Genomic DNA, 17,331 nt, shown 5'->3' on the forward strand with positions numbered 1-17,331 from the left:
CGTGAAGGCTTTTTGCCCTTGCTGAGTTTAATATGCTATCAATTAGTACATGTAGAAGAGAAGAAATTGTTATATAAATTTTATTTTTGAAGGAGATGAATGTAAACTATTAGCAACTAATAGATGAACAAGATGGGTGTGCAACCATTATCTATAAAATAAATATTTTTTTTACAAGAAAAAAAATCTATAAATATAAAATAGAGATTTCCACTTTCCAAAATTCAATATGCTATCTCTAAAAGTGTTTTAGGTCTAATTAATGTGGAAAACATCATTTTCTTTTATGTACACATGTACTCAATATCTTAGATTATAGAAAAGAAGTTTTATGAGAAAATTTCAAAGGGAAGATAAAATTAGTGATGCATTTGAAGAGAGTATAAAACATGAAGATATATAAACTTGATAGCCTCATTAATGGAGAAAAAGTTATTTTTTATTACATCATTTCTTCACTTAACACATTACTTGCACTATTAACACCATAACACCCAAATACTTCATATATTAGATTCTAATTATGCTAATATCAATAAGCACAACACAGTATCACATATGAACTCTGTATTAGATGCTACAGTTCTTCAATGCATTAAAAAAAGAAAGAAGCCAGTTCTTCATATACTGTAATTAACCCTTCAAGTTAGGTCAGCAGATTAAACCAGTTTCAAATCCCTACTTTGTATCATCAAATTATTTCAATTAAATGGTATCTGTTTCATCTCACATTTCTATCACTCATTTTTCACTTTTCAAGAAAACAAACTTTTATATGTATATGTGTGTGTATATATATCAGATTCACGATTAACAAACGTTAATCAGTTTTTAAACATTCTTAGTCTTATAGACTTGGCTTCTTCTAGTTTTGTTTAGGTTTTATCTAATTTTAGTCTCACTCTTTAGTTCCTTTCAAGCAGTTCAGCAAACCCTTCTTCCCTTGGCTAAGAAAATGAAATTAACTCTTAAGAGAAAACCATATATATATATATATATTGGTGAAAAGTCATGGCTTTAAATCAGTTCCAACACATACAGAACATTTGTTAAGAAGAGAGAAAGAAAGAAAAAGTCTTGCAAGGAAAACATCATACACAATATTTATATATATATATATATATATATATATATATATATATATATATAAATATATTAAAAGTAAAAGTATATATATCAGTTAGAACTGATGGATAATCCGTGACCAAAACATTAAACATATAGAATTACATATTATGTAAAGATGAGTAACTATAGATATAGTGTAAGCAAGTGTATATAGAAGCTTACACACCAATTACTCCATAAATATAGATAAATACCCAATGTTTATGAGCCATAAAAGGTGCACAGCATGTGTATTATTACATGCTCAAGGTTCTTCATCCTCTGCAGAATCCCTTCCCAAAATTTTTGCAGTGTATGCTGCTGGTGCTACATCGATTCCACCGTCATCATCGTCATCATCATCATCACCTTCATGAAAGGGAAATATAGTTTCTGGCCAGTCATTGCCCTTGAGAAACAAAGGAAGACCAGATTTTGTGCAAGAAATGAAAAGCTTCATATTGCAGTGTTTATGAGAAGTAGAAAGGAACTATTCTGTCACAAATTCTTAACTGCTTTGGTTGACTCTCTAAAGTCATGGGTCTCCCACTCATATTTATACCCCAAAATTACCCTATTTTTTTTTATAAAATAAAAATGTATATTCGATTAGTTTTTATGCCCTAAGAATATATGAAAAAAAAATGCTTCCATCTTTTAATTATAAATTATTTTTGATACTCCTTCCATCTAAACTATCTCTAGTTTTAACTTTCAACAAATTTAACGGATAAGCAAAATGTTTGAATTTTTTTTTTTGTTTATATTTTTCAATTTTAAATGAAATATCACTTTTTATTCTCCACATTTGTCTCTAAATATTTATTTGAGAGAGTTTTTATATTTATAATATAGAATTGTTGAAAAAGTTATCAAATCATGTTAATGACTGTTATTGATTATGTTGTTAATATGCTGATAAAAATAATAATTAAATAGCTTTGTCCAAGTTTACATTAATTAACTTAAAAGGTGTTTGTAATTTCTTATCAATCGAAAATTTTCACATCATGGGTTTTAAAAGTTATACCCTGTCATTCATACTTACAAATATAGATTATAAAAAATAGATTTTGATACTAAAATAATTAAAGAACAGAACTTTATTTTTAATTTATCTTACAAGTACAGGGTCTCAATATAATTTACATTTTTCTTTCCTCTCAAACATGATCATATTATGCAAAAGAATTTGCATATCAAAGTATTCACTTAAAATATCTTATAAATTAGGTTTAACTAGTTGGATGATACTCACTTTCGTCTGGATATCTCAGTTTGGTATCCGTTTTTAAAAAAATTTCAATTGAGTCTCAATTTTTGAAAAAATGTTTCGATTAGGTCCATTTCAAACAAAAAATTATTAATGCCGTTAACGGTATTGATATTTAATATTAAATTTTAGTGGTAAAAGTCATAAATAAAGTTAACGGTGTTAATAATTTTTTTCTAAAAGGAACCTAATTGAGACATTTTTTTTAAAAGTTGGAATTCAATTGAAACCCTTTTAAAAACGAGTACCAAATTGGCACATATGAACCAAATTGAATATTATCCGACTAATTAAACCTATAAATTAAGTTGTATTTTTCTTCTCTCCCTGTGTCATGCTACTTTTATTTTATTAATGAGAGATATCCAATAATGATTAATTTCTTTGAAAATTTTATAAACTATTTTAGTGATATCTCATCTCCTAATCATATTTTTCCATCTAGTTTTAGAAATTTGAATATCTTGCAAAGAGGGTAGAATGGTCCACAAAGTTTAACCTAGTGGAGTGTGAGAGGGCCATGCATAAGCTTGAGGAAAGCTCATGGCTTGTTGTTGCATAGAGCATGCAAAGTGTGGAACCATGAATTTTCACACACGCTTGAGTGCCCTTGTCGCATGGACAAACATGATGACTTGGATATACCAAAAATCTCTTCATAAAGGTGAATGTAGAGGCTCAAATAAAAAATTCTGGCACACGTGTGTTTGGTCAAATGTGACCTTGCACAGAAAGAAAGGTTAAAGGCATGTGTGTGTGTTTCTTCATTTTTCTCTCATGGCTTTTCAATGAGGTACGTGGCTCTCCAATTTCTAAAGTGAGACTTGTAAGATGCATATATTCTTTTGTGTAGTTTAAGTTTCACCTTAAAAAGTTTATCATGTTGTTCTATATCTTTTTTTTTTGTGTGGACCCATGTGTTTTTCTCATTCTTGAAAGCATTGAAACTTTTGGTTGGAATTCATGGAAATGAATTTTGGGTAGCTAGGAAATTTTGGCTCCTTTCAAGTGGGAATTTGATTGCTTAATGTTACAGGGCACAAGAGACCCTTCTTTCATATGAAAACTATTACATGTTGATAGATTGTTATTATATTATTGTTAATTATTTATTTAATTCAATGGTCAAGTATTAAATTAATAATCAAAAATATACATTTAAATAAATAAGTTTATGGTAGACATCAATGTAATAACATACAAATTTTATTAAAATAAAAAATAAAATAGAAAAGTATGGCAAGACCATCTAAAATTCACGATAAAATTACATCACATATATATACAACACTAAGCAACATGAAATTGAAGCTCAATAATCTTCTTCAACATATTAAGAGATTTATCATTATCGAATACTTTTTGTTACTTATATTTATTGTTGGAAGGTTAACAATTCATAAATATATATAAATATAACAAGAGTACATATTATTATTTAATTATTTCTTATATTCTTTTTCAAAAAAGTTTATTAATTTTAGCGTCAAAGAGTTTTTTATAAATACATATTGTTAGTGAAAAATGACAAGTGCACCAAGTAATAAATATTGGTCTCTCGACAGATGTAAGACCCAAGGAATTAAATAAATAATTATTCAATAAATACAAGTACTGAGAGCCTTTATGGCATTTAATGCTGGCTATTATAATGTGAAATTGAATTAGCTCAAATAGTTGAGAGTACAAAGTTATGTTCAAAGGACTTGGGTTTGAATCTTGTGTATGTCAAATTGTGTGTTATTTTAATTAAGTATTATTTTGATATTATGATTGATGATGATGAGTGATAATATAATCCTAGAATTTTACGAATTATCATGAAACATGAATTTTGCTAAAATTGTTTTTGGCATGGACGGGAAGGGTCAGGAATCCTAGCTGCCTTGAGGAGTAGATGGAAGGGTTAGGAAACTACCTATTAATGGCCCTTGAATGTCCATCAATCAAACTTTTATTAATTTTCGTAGGGTCGTTTTCGCAAGGGTGAGGGAAGGAATACGAGTTTGATCAATTGTGGTGCAAGAGGACTCTAGCATTTTTCATTTGAGCAAGGAGAACCGGGTAAGAGGAACCAACTAGTTTAATCTCTTTCTATGAAAGAAAATTTTAAGTTTTGTTTGATTGAATTATTATTTATAATAAAAAAAAATGTGATGCATTTGTTTTATATTTTAGAAATTTTGATTGTAATGGTGATATAGTATCATCAAATTTTCATTTGAATGTTAAGTATGTGATTGGTGAATTTTAGTGATACGAAATCTAATATAGCATGAATGCATTGAGGTTTTCTTGATATGTGGGTGAATGATGCAAAGGAAAAGTTAGCGTTTATGTTTTTCTTTTACAGTAGTGTGACTTGGGATTGCATTCTAGAGCTTTCATTTTTTTAGTTATATGAAAAAGTAGATAAATGTGGTGTTATGGTATGTTCATACAACGATTTATATAATATTAAAGAAAAAAAAGAAAACAAATTATCTGCTTTGGTACAGAGCATCAATTACACTAAATAGTTTTTTTAATATATATATATATATATATGTATATATATATATATACATATATATATATATATATATACATATATATATATATATATATATATATATATATATATATATATATATATATATATATATATGTGTATAACATATATGTATATACATATATATATATATATACACATATGTATATATATATATATATATATATATGTATATATATATATATGTATATATATATAGATGGACATATGTATATATATATGTATATATATATATATATATACATATGTATATATATATATATATATACATATGTATATATACATATATGTATATATATGTATGTATATGTGTATACACATATATGTGTATACACATATATGTATATATACATATATGTATATATATGTATGTATATGTGTATACACATATATGTATATATACATATGTGTATATACATATACATACATACATATATATATATATATATATATGTATGTATATGTATATATATTTAAAGAAGTTAGGAGTGGGGTTGACTTTCTTTCATTTTTTGTTGTATTTGATATTATTTATGACTTGTTACTTTTGGGTATTAAGCTTTGGTAGTGATTAAACTTTTGGTATGCTGTAGTTAAGGTTTTAGAATAATTAATAATTTTCTTTGGTAGTGTTTTTTTATAGAAATTATGATGTGGTAAAATTAATAATTTTTAAGAGGGGAAGGGAATAGTTATAGAAACATATATGTTATACACATATGTGTATATACATATATATATATATATATATATATATACATATGTATATATATATGTATATATATATATACATATATATATACATATATATATATATATACATATGTATATACACATATATATATATATATATATATATATATATATATGTATATATACATATGTATATATACATATATGTATATATATGTATGTATATGTGTATACACATATATGTATATATACATATATGTATATACATATACATACATACATACATATATATATATATATATATATATATATATATATATATATATATGTATGTATGTATATGTATATATATTTAAAGAAGTTAGGAGTGGGGTTGACTTTCTTTCATTTTTTGTTGTATTTGATATTATTTATGACTTGTTACTTTTGGGTATTAAGCTTTGGTAGTGACTAAACTTTTGGTATGCTGTAGTTAAGGTTTTAGAATAATTAGTAATTTTCTTTGGTAGTGTTTTTTTATAGAAATTATGATGTGGTAAAATTAATAATTTTTAAGAGGGGAAGGGAATAGTTATAGAAAGTGGTTTATAAATGGGGATTGTAGAAGTGATTTTATTAATTTGGGTTGGTATTTAATTAATTGGCTTTAGTTGCATTCAACTTCTAGGACGTCTGTTTGAAGTTCTTCTTCTAAACGCAACAAATTTATTATTATTATTATTTTACTACTATTATTTAGAGATGTCAAAATGAGTTTCAACCCGTGAGCCAACCCGGCTCACCACGGGTTCGAGCCGGGTTGGGTTGAGAAAAATTCAACTTTTTCAAAAGTGGGTTGAACTCAACCCGGCTCACTTAACCCACGGGTTAAACGGGTTCGAGCCGGGTTGAAGGTGGGTTGGCCCGCTTAACCCACCAACACTTTTTTACAATTTTTTTACAATTTTTTTTAATTTTCTTTTAATTTTTTTAATAATTGTTCACTATTCCTATTATATTTGTTCACAATTTCATATTTTTAAATGCTAGAATGTTGCTTAATTATATTTGAATAGTTTAAATGTTTAATTAATTTGATAGTCAAGTTATATATATGTTGATACTTTAATCTTTAACTATAATCTTTATAGTAAATTACTCAAGTAACCGTCTTATAAACAATTTTTTCTAAATTAGCATGAAAAAAATATATAGTTTTTTTATTTATATTTTGTTGAATAGCATGACAGAAAATTTGTAATATTAGTCATGCTTCCTTAGACTAATGGATATTTTCTTGAAAATAATTCTTCATATATTGGTGGTGGGCATGATCAAAATATTGGTTCTTGATTTTACTATGATTGTCATTTCATGGATTACTTAAAAATTTATTTAAATATTTGAATACTAAAAAAAATAAATAAATAATTTTTTTAGGTGGGTTGGTGAGCCAACCCACTTAACCCACCAACCCGTGGTGGGTTGAGCCGGGTTACAGAATTTCTGGCTCACTAGAAAGTGAGCCGGGTTGGGTTCACTCATTTTTAACCCGGCTCGTGGTGAGCCAACCCGTGTGAGCCGGGTTGGCCCACTTTGACATGTCTACTATTATTGTTATTATTATTCTTATCATTATTATTATTATTATTAATTATTATCATTATTATTATTATAATTATTATTATTATCCTTAATATTATTATTATTGTTAATTTATTTTACTACTACTACTACTATTATTATTATTATTATTATTATTATTATCATTATAATTATTATTATTCTTATGATTATTATTAATTTATTTTTATTTTAATAATATTATTATTATTTGTATTATTTTTATCATTATTATTATTATTTTATTAATTTTTTATCTTATTTTATTATTATTAGTATTATAATAATTATTATTGTTATTTATATTATAATTATTATTATTTTAATTTTTATTGTTATTAATATTTTTATTATCATTATTTTATTTTACTATTATTATTATTATTATTTTTATTATTACTACTATTATTATTATTCTTATTATTATTATTATTTTATTTTACTATCATTATTACTTTTATCATTGTTTTATTTTATTTATGCTTTTATTATCATTATTATGGTTTCATTAGTGCTTTATTTAATTATTATTATTATTATTATTATTATTTTATTAGTATTATTATTTTTTTATTATTATTGTTTGTTTTATTTTATTATTATTTTCATTAATTTTATTATTATTTTTATTGTTTCATTTTATTATTATTATTATTATCATTATTGTTGTTTGTTGTTATTTTTAGGCTTAATTATCATTTTGGTCCCCTCATTTGTTGGGTTGGTTCATTTTGGCCCCCTTATTATTTTTTGGTTCAATTTGGTCCTCTAATTCTGTAAAAGGTTCAATTTGGTCCCTGCCGTTAAGTCAACTTTAACACCGTCTCCGTACCTGCCGTTAAGTCAACTTTAACACCGTCTCCGTACATGCCGTTAAGTCAACTTTAACACCGTCTCCGTACTTTGAACCAAAAAATAATAAGGGGACCAAAATGAACCAACTCAACAAATTAGGGGACCAAAATGATAATTAAGCCTTATTTTTATTATGATCATTATTACTATTTTATTGCCCATGCGATATTTTTGGGCAATGATTATGTGTTCTTCCTGGTTTGTTTGATTGTCCATGACTGTGTGTTCAGTATAACACTTTTGTTTTGATGGTTTTATATGAATTTAGAAAGGGATAAATGTGTGCTTATAATTGAATGATGCATATGAGTTGTGATGTTGTAAATTTATATGAATGCGTAGTTGGGTTCCTAGATGTTTGAGAATTGAATTGTTGGATGCTAGGAATTGAGTTAGAGTACCTAAAACAAGTAGTGTCACATTACTGGTGTAGCTCTTGACGGTGCAGAGTGAACCGCTAGGCAATAACCAGAAATAGGGAAGCTTTGTGTGTTATGATGCGCAACAGTGTTGTGGAATTGTCAAGCATTCTGCACTTCCAGCTTGAGTGTGTATCTTGTATAAGGCAATGTGTTTTTCTCACTTTCATTTTAATGTGTTGCGATGTGGACTTGGACCAGGAGATGCTTGACTATGTCATGAACGAATAGGTTCATGGCAGGTGGTGAACACATGATAATATGAGCGGGGAGGTTCATATTATGGTGCTCTCGTGTGAGGATACGAGTTGGGAGGTTCGTATGTTCCGTGCTCACACTTGAGGGCTGCTGCAAGTAGGGAGGTTCATAGCTGTTGGATCACGTGTGTTGGACTACAGGCGGAGAGGTCCGTAGAGTTAGACTACGAGCAGGGAGGTTCGTAGAGGTAGGACCACGAGCGGACAGGTTCGTGGAAGCATATATATCCTAAGTCCATGGTCAAGAAATTTTGGGTTGGAAACCTTAGGGCAATAATGTTTCTTGTTTAAGCATTAGCTAAAATAAAGTAATTTGGGATGAACTTATATGTATTAAATTATACGTTTATATTGTTACATGATCTCACCCTTTATGTGTGTGCTTGGCGATGATCGTGTAATTAATTACACGGGAGCAGACGTTGTTTCAAATGGAGCTGGTGACGCTTAGAGCCGGAGAGGGGATAACTTGGGAAGTCTATTTGACTATTTTGTAAACATTTAGTTGATCAGTTTTGAATTATGTAAATCTGAAGTTTAATTTATGGTTTTGAATTTTGAGACATTTTATTAGGGTTTTAAATTTCCTGCATTTTGGAAAGGAACTTTGAAAAATAATGGCATATTTACTATTATTTTACTTTATTTTATTTAAATTAGTAATATCCGACCGGGATGTTACAACAAGAGACTCGTGCAACACATGTTAACTCTCGCAGTTCACAACTCAATTAGACACAAAGATAACAAAAACAAAAAGAAACTCTTTTTGGATTTTTATCAAATCGTTGGTGTGCAACAAGAAATTTAACATAGAGTATTTACAATTGTCAATACTAGATTCATTATCTTCATTCTCATGCATACACAAACATCTCAATTTCATATTCAAGTCAAAATAAACTCACCAATATACTCAAATCCTATCCCTATTGACTTTGAGCCTATGATAACTCATCAAGTTCCAATTTCTTCAATCCTGAACAAGTAACCATGCATTAAGTTCAAGAGTCTTAAGATTGCTAATGAATAATGTTCTATCCCTAAATACAAGCTCCAATATAGGCATTCAATTTCAATTCTAGGTTTAAAAGACATTTTCCAACACCTTAAGAACCAACAATCAAACCATCGGTGATCAAGCCATAACAAACATTAAACATAGAAACAAAATACTTGAAATGAAAAAAATATGTTCAGTTCATTACATCTAATCTCAACAAATAGGATTAACTCTCCATGGTAGAGAATCTAGGATTTACAAATTGAAGAGATAAGGAGGAAATTGAAACCAAAGAGAGATGTACGTCCTTGCTCGAGGTTCTTTGCCTCTACTCCTTGCTCCAATTGTGCTTTCTCTTTGCATTTCCATTTCCAATTCATGACCCATCTTCCTCCTCAACCCAAAAGGGTAAAATCACCATTGATGAAGATTGAAGTCCAATGAGGAGAAGGGAGAGCTTTCCAGCACCCCAAACAACCTCCAAGGGCCTCTCTAGTCATTTTAGGTGAAGAATGAAGAGTGGGTGGAGAGAATGCCCTAAAAAATCTAGGAAAACATGAATAAATACCTAATTTTGACATGTCAGCAATGCCACCACTCAACGTCTCAACACTATTGAGCACCATCAATCAAAATGAGAAAGCAATTTTCTGTCAAACCACCGCTCAACCCCATTTTCCACCACTCAACGCTAGTTCTTTCGCATTAACTGGTGATTAGCGCTACTTGTGTAGGGGCTGGTGGCACTCAGCCCTAGGCAGTTTGACAACACTCTATAATTGAAGCACTGGGTGTGATCCATTATCGACCAACACAAGTATTTGCTTTAAATTGATCTTTTCTTGTCCAAAACATGCTCCATTGCGTTCTTGCTTATTTTTCTCCACTAGAATTTCTCTCTATTCATTTATTTCATACACTTAAACCAAAAGAGTAGAGGTAAAACAAGTATAAAACAACTAAAATACAAACCAATACAAAACACACTAAACTTAGGAGAAAACAAAATAAAAGCTAAGAACAAGTCGATTTATTGATGATAATAGGCACACAAAAATAGGTAAAAATATATGTTATCACATATCTTTTCGATTTCAACAATAACTTAGAGTTTACTTTTAAGGAATTCATAAGTTTCGAACGTGAGAATTTTCCCCTTCCACACCTTGAAAAAGTAACATTCTTGCTTTGAGTAAGAATAGTTGGAATTCATCATAAAATTCAGATAATTTCTTTTCCTAAAACCATTTGTTTTATGACTTTTATTAGAAGTCACACTATCGTCTCATACTCAAACATTAAGATGATTCCCTTATTAGTGAATACCTTAAAAGCACACATGGAAAGTCTCATTCAAAAGAGTGAGGAAATCGTTCAAAACAAGATCACTAATATGCAACAACAATAGAAAGAAGAAAATCACAAAGTTTAGGTGTAGCTTCAAGTGCAACTTGATAAAGATTTAAAGTTGGTTTGACAAAGACATCAAATCAAACTACAAAGTCTATGAAATTGGATGAACATGCTCCATCATGGTTTAAACACAAAATACGAGCAAGTCATGGAATCTTGGGTTCGAGAACACATTCATACCACGAAAAAGCATACAAAAGCTTGCATAGAGGGAAACATATTAAAGTTCATACCTATAAAAAACATACAAAAGCTCAAAGGTATCTACCTATAAACAATATACAAAAAGTTCATACCTAATTACAACATATTGAACCTCATATACAAAAGCAAAACACCAAGGTACACATACAAAGGCACTACACCAAGAACCAAGGACATTTCTCAAAACTGCTCGTCCAAAGGCAAGACCAATTCAAGACATTTAAATACCTCTCACTACAAAAAATCATGTATATAATGACATTTTCAATATGGTGGTTATTTGAAAATGTTGCTTTTTGTCGTATAATACGACATTTAGAGAATTGTCATACTTTACCTGTAAATATATGGCATTTTTAAATGTCATATTATTAATTATCATACTATTATTAAAAAATATGTCATTGAAAAAGGTTTAAAAAAAAATAATTAATTTTTCAATTATTTCTGGGTTTTAATTTTATGTCCTTTTTTTTCTATTCAAATTACGTTCCCTCCATTTTCAAAAATCATTCTATTTGCAACACACCGACTTGAATTCCAAATGCCTTTCCATATCTCTTTCTCCCTTCAAAATTCTAGAAACCATAGCTTCACTTTGGATTTCATTTTCTAAAATCAAAATATAACACTTTCAATTCAGTCCATTCACTTTGAATTTCAGTTGTTCCCCACTATTGTTCTTTACTGGTTCATTCTCTTAACACGCTATTCTCGAACATTCACTCATTGATCGAAAATTACCAAGGTTCATTCTCACATAGAATCAACAAATTAAAATTTTAAAACAATCGGCTAAAATATTAGGAAATTATACAAAATGCAGATTTCACGAATTTCACTTAAACATCATACTTTTCACACAAGATTCCAACCAATATTTCTAATAAGATTGCCCTATTAGATTACACAGAAACGCATGCCAACACAACAAAGATTAATTTGTTTGATTTTCTTGAGATTTTAAAGTGAGTGAGATGAAGGAAAGAGAATTGGACAGTTGTTTTTATACTGGTTCACTCAATCATAAATCTACATCTAGTTTACCAGGACAACCTGGGTCTGATTTCCACTATTATCAAAAGTTTTACAAATCACAAACCCAAGATTACACTTTTGAACAATTGAAAACACAAAGATTTTTTACTTACACAAAATATCAACTACAACCTTGTAAGAAAAACACTTACAGACCTAGAATCACATCAGGAACACAACACGAGGCACAAGAACTATAAAACTTGATGGTGGCTCTCCCTAGCCAACCAAACTCGAGTTCTTCAAGCTCCAACCAAGCCAAAATGCCTCTATGATTAACCAAGATCTTCAATCTAACACTTGCAGTTGTGTGATTCAAAGAGAAAGAAAGAGAAAGAGTTTTCCATAGATGAATGACTGATTTTCACGCTCAAAAACTTAAAATCGTGCCTCAACTCTCTAAAAGAAAACTTATATTGTTTGGTCTTAAGTGAAATCAATCGATTGAATTTTTCGTATAATTTTTTGATTTCACTTGACTTAACTGAAATCATTCGATTGAAAAACAATTTAACTAATTGAATACATTCATACCAGAAACTATATACAACAAGCATACAGATTAAAAAGGACACACTAAGACTAACAAGACATCTAACTTATGTCATATAGCCTACGAATATGGTATAACATGTAACCATGACATTCTACACCTTATTTCCAAATTTAATACAATAGAAACATGATCTTTGTGCAAATCTTCATCAACCACATGTGATCTTCATGCACATCGCTTTATCAAATCTTTGCACAAAGGTTGCTTGTGCTAACAGAATCTGTGTTTTAAAAAGGACAATTTTTTTTGGATCGAGATTCTCTACTTGGTAATGGTCATCACATCCTTTTAGATATAGGCCATCTCCCCTGGATTGGACTAATCCTTCTTTCAAATAGGTTGAAATTTCTAAAAGAGAAAGTTTTTCGGATCGGGACCCTCTACTTGGTAATGGTCATTGAATCCTTTTGGAATGGTCTAATCCTTCTTTCAAAAAGGTTAAAGTTTCAAAAAGAAAAGTTTTTCGGATCAAAACTCTCTACTTGGTAATGGTCATTGAATCCTTTCAGATATAAGCTTTCTCCTTAAGATTGGTCTCCTTATTTCAAAATGGTTGAAATTTCAAAAACAAAAAAGTTATTTAGATTACGAACCTCTACTTGGTTATGGTCACCTAGTCCTTTAGTCATGACCCTCTACTTGGTAATGATCATCGTATCCTTTTAGACACAATGATTTCTCACTCATCTTCCTTGATCTTTGTTTCTTTTTTGTGATCTGGACGAAACTAGATTTTTTATCTTTACTTATCTTTTACTCTGATAATACAAAAATATCAAATGATAATACCAAAATATCAAATTTTCATATTATCAAGTACATCAAAGTAAATAAGAGAGTTGTCAACACCTAATTTCGTCAAAGATGAATAAAATTTTATATAAAAAATAATAATAAATGCTTGAAGAATTAGTGGTTAACTAATTTTCTTTTTTTCTTTAATTTTAATTAAGTTAATAAAAAATATTTTTAGTGAAAACTTGGAAAATTTCCTGTTGAAGAAAAAAGTTAAAAAAATGGGAAAGAACAAAAAAGGGAAAAAATTAACAAAAAAGTTCAAGAAGAAAAAAAAAGAAAAAGAAAAAAAAAAGAAAAAAAAGAAGAAGAAAAGAATGAAGTGGGACCTTTTCTGTTTGGTGTAATTCTCTATAAAAAAATATATATTTGTTGTTCATAACCCCCATTTTTACCTTTTTGATACCCTCATCCTTCAATTTTTCATTTTTACCCCTCTTTTCAACAAACCAACTAAGCCTAACTCATATTACTGTCTCCAGTCCACCATTTTCATTTTTATACCACTTTGGACCAAGCCCAATACATTAATAGATGTTTAATGTCCACACTCTCCTCCCATTTTCATTTTATAAGCCTATTCACCTACCCAAAACATCGTCTACCCATATGGGCAACATGTCACCTTCCCTTTTTCCTTGCTAGTTCTCATTTACTTCCCACACGCAAGGTAGAAGGAAGGTTCAATTTATGATTTGAATAAGCTTCTTTTTTTCGTTTGGAGGTTTTGGTGTGAAGCATGGGAATGAAGGGACTCTTGTAGGTATTGTTTGAGACCTTGTATGATTGTATGCAAGAATTGACTACTGCCTTGTAGATTCTTATACTCATTGTGTATTTTTGGCCAAACTCAAGTTTTAACATGATTTCAAGTTGTAAATACATGAGTGCTTATACGTGATTGATGCATATGAATTGTGGTGATGCAATTTGAGGCAGGTTGGATTGTATAAATACGCTCATTGGTATTTTGATGTGTGTTTGTGATGATTGGTGTGTTAGAATTGGCTTTGTAGTGCTTAAAACCAGTAAAATCGTAGTACTAGTGTAGCGCCTAACGGTATGAACTGGACCGCCAAGCGACAACTACCAACAAGGGAATCCTGGAGCTTGTGGTGCTCGACGGTGTGTTGGGACCTCCAGGCGGTCTGCAACGCAACTTCGCCTGGCAGCGCCAGGCGATAACGCGTAGACAGTGTGTTGTTTTGTAGCGTTTTGCATGACTTTTTGTGTTGGTCTTGGTGTGGGATATGCCTGACCGTATCACTAAAGCATGAACTCGTGAAATCGTGATTAATATGAGCGAGGAGGTTCATATTAATGATACTCTCATGTGAGGATACGAGCGGGGAGGTTCATATGTTCTGTTCTCACACTTGAGAGTTGCTACGAGTGGGGAGGTTTGTAGCTGGATGGTTCACGCGTGTTGGACTACAAATGAGGAGGTCCGTAGAGCTAGACTACGAGCGGGGAGGTTCGTAGAGTTTGACCACGAGCGAGCAGGTTCGTGGAAGCATTGGAATCCTTAAGACCTAGGTTGAGTATGTACTGATCTTATATAGGTCAGGTTAAATGAGATTGAAAGTTTTACACGACTTGTGGTGATGGCTTTGAGTATGAGACTTGCTGAAGACATTCCTTGATTTGTGGCTCGAAATGGAGGGTAAACATGTGGTGATCCCGTGTTGTGGCCTGGTTATTTAGGTAACTAGTGTGAGTGTGCGAGTTGTGACTCGTACAAATGGTCTCCACTTGCTTAGGCAATCACGGGTTGTGGCCAGTGATGTTTCTAATCATCTATCGAGAGTACAAATTGTGGTTCTTATTGGGAACTCCACCTGGTGTTAGGGATGGTGGTTCGTAACAAGATAGTCCAACACGTGTATCTACAAGTTGTGGCTTGTAAAGGTGGAACCACAAGTTGTGACTTGTGGCGGCGTGTGTCATTTTAAAGTTATTACTAGAGTGTGTAGAATCTGGATATACATGGTGATGGCCATGATTTCTAGTTTATGATATGCTTAATTATGTGTAATTTGCATGAGCTCACCCTTTCTGTTTGTGTTTGGCAATCATCGTGTAATTCGTTACACGGGAGAAAATGATGTTTCAGGAGGAGTTGGTTCACTTAAAGTCGGAGAGGGGCTAGCTTGGGGAGCTTTTATGGACTATATTTTACTATTTTGTAAACATTAATTTTGATCAGTTTTGAACTGTGTAAAAATGGAGTTGGGTTTATGGTTTTGAATTTCGATGCATTTAATAAAGTTTAAATTTTCTAGCTTTTTTAGGAAAGAGGTTTTATTCAATGTGACTTTATTATTTATATTATCCGGCTAGGATGTTACAACTATTGCACTCACCACCCTATGCAACCAATCACCTATCATTTCTTCCTCATTCCTCCACTGAACAAAATAATCATAACAGCCCCATAATCACCATTTTCTACACTATTGAACACATCATCATGACTAGTATTAAAAAAAACTTGATCTAATTTTCAAAAAAGTAGAAGAGACACACATTCTACATAGAAATTCTACATAGAAAAAAATAGAGAAGTCTTGAGAAAAGAACAGTGAAACAAGAAAAAATGGGGAGCAACGTACCATTATTCATCACATAAGGAGCAATAGCAAAGTTTTAGAGCTACAGTCACAATTATGGTAAAGGTAAGTCTTTCCATGCAAGATTTTGAGTTCTATTGTGATTGTAGATATGCATGGCTATTAGTCTCTACACAACAGCCTCATTGTTGCATTAGTTTGATAAACCCATCTTTAACCAAGGAATGGGGAAGATGTAGTTCTTCATCATCCCACGCCATGAATACGAACAAAAAGAAAACCTTCAAGAAAAAATATCTAATCATCTTCATCTACAAAACTCACCATTCCCACATCATCTCTACTCTAGTCATCACCATCCTTCATCCACATCCAAAACCACCTTCAACATTAAGTCTCATTCTACCCAACACCATTCCTTTTTATAATCTCAAAGATGCATAACAAAGATGCATAACAAGGAGCGTTCTTCCCTCCATCACCACACCTAACAACCTCCATTGCATTCCCCTCGCCTTGAGCAAAGACAACACATATACAACACCCTCAACACCTTTATCGGATCATACCCCAACCAACACAACGAACCTTTACCTTCATCAACCTCCACATTCACCCACTCATAGTTTCATGATACAAAACAATAAAATCCCCTTTTATCATCCTTCAGCCCTTACATCATAAGTTCTTCATCTTCCACCTCCATCAACACTACAAAACAGAGCCAAACTCGCATCACATAGTCCCTTCTCTACCTTTGAACGCACCTCATTATCACCTTCACATTTCACCTCCACATACCTTCAAAAGCCACTCATAAAAATTATTCCAGCACACATAATTTTTAGCAAGAAAAATCAGTGAGAGAGGGAGACGAGTGGTCGTCACAACTACGACCCAAAATCGGATTGATGACACAAGGAAAAGAAGAATTAGTGATGGCCATAGGTGTTCATGTGATGGTCGTTGGGTATACAAAATCAAGACAAAATCAT

Source organism: Vigna unguiculata, chromosome 6 (assembly GCF_004118075.2).
Source record: "Vigna unguiculata cultivar IT97K-499-35 chromosome 6, ASM411807v1, whole genome shotgun sequence".
In the NCBI taxonomy this organism is placed as follows: Eukaryota; Viridiplantae; Streptophyta; class Magnoliopsida; order Fabales; family Fabaceae; genus Vigna; species Vigna unguiculata.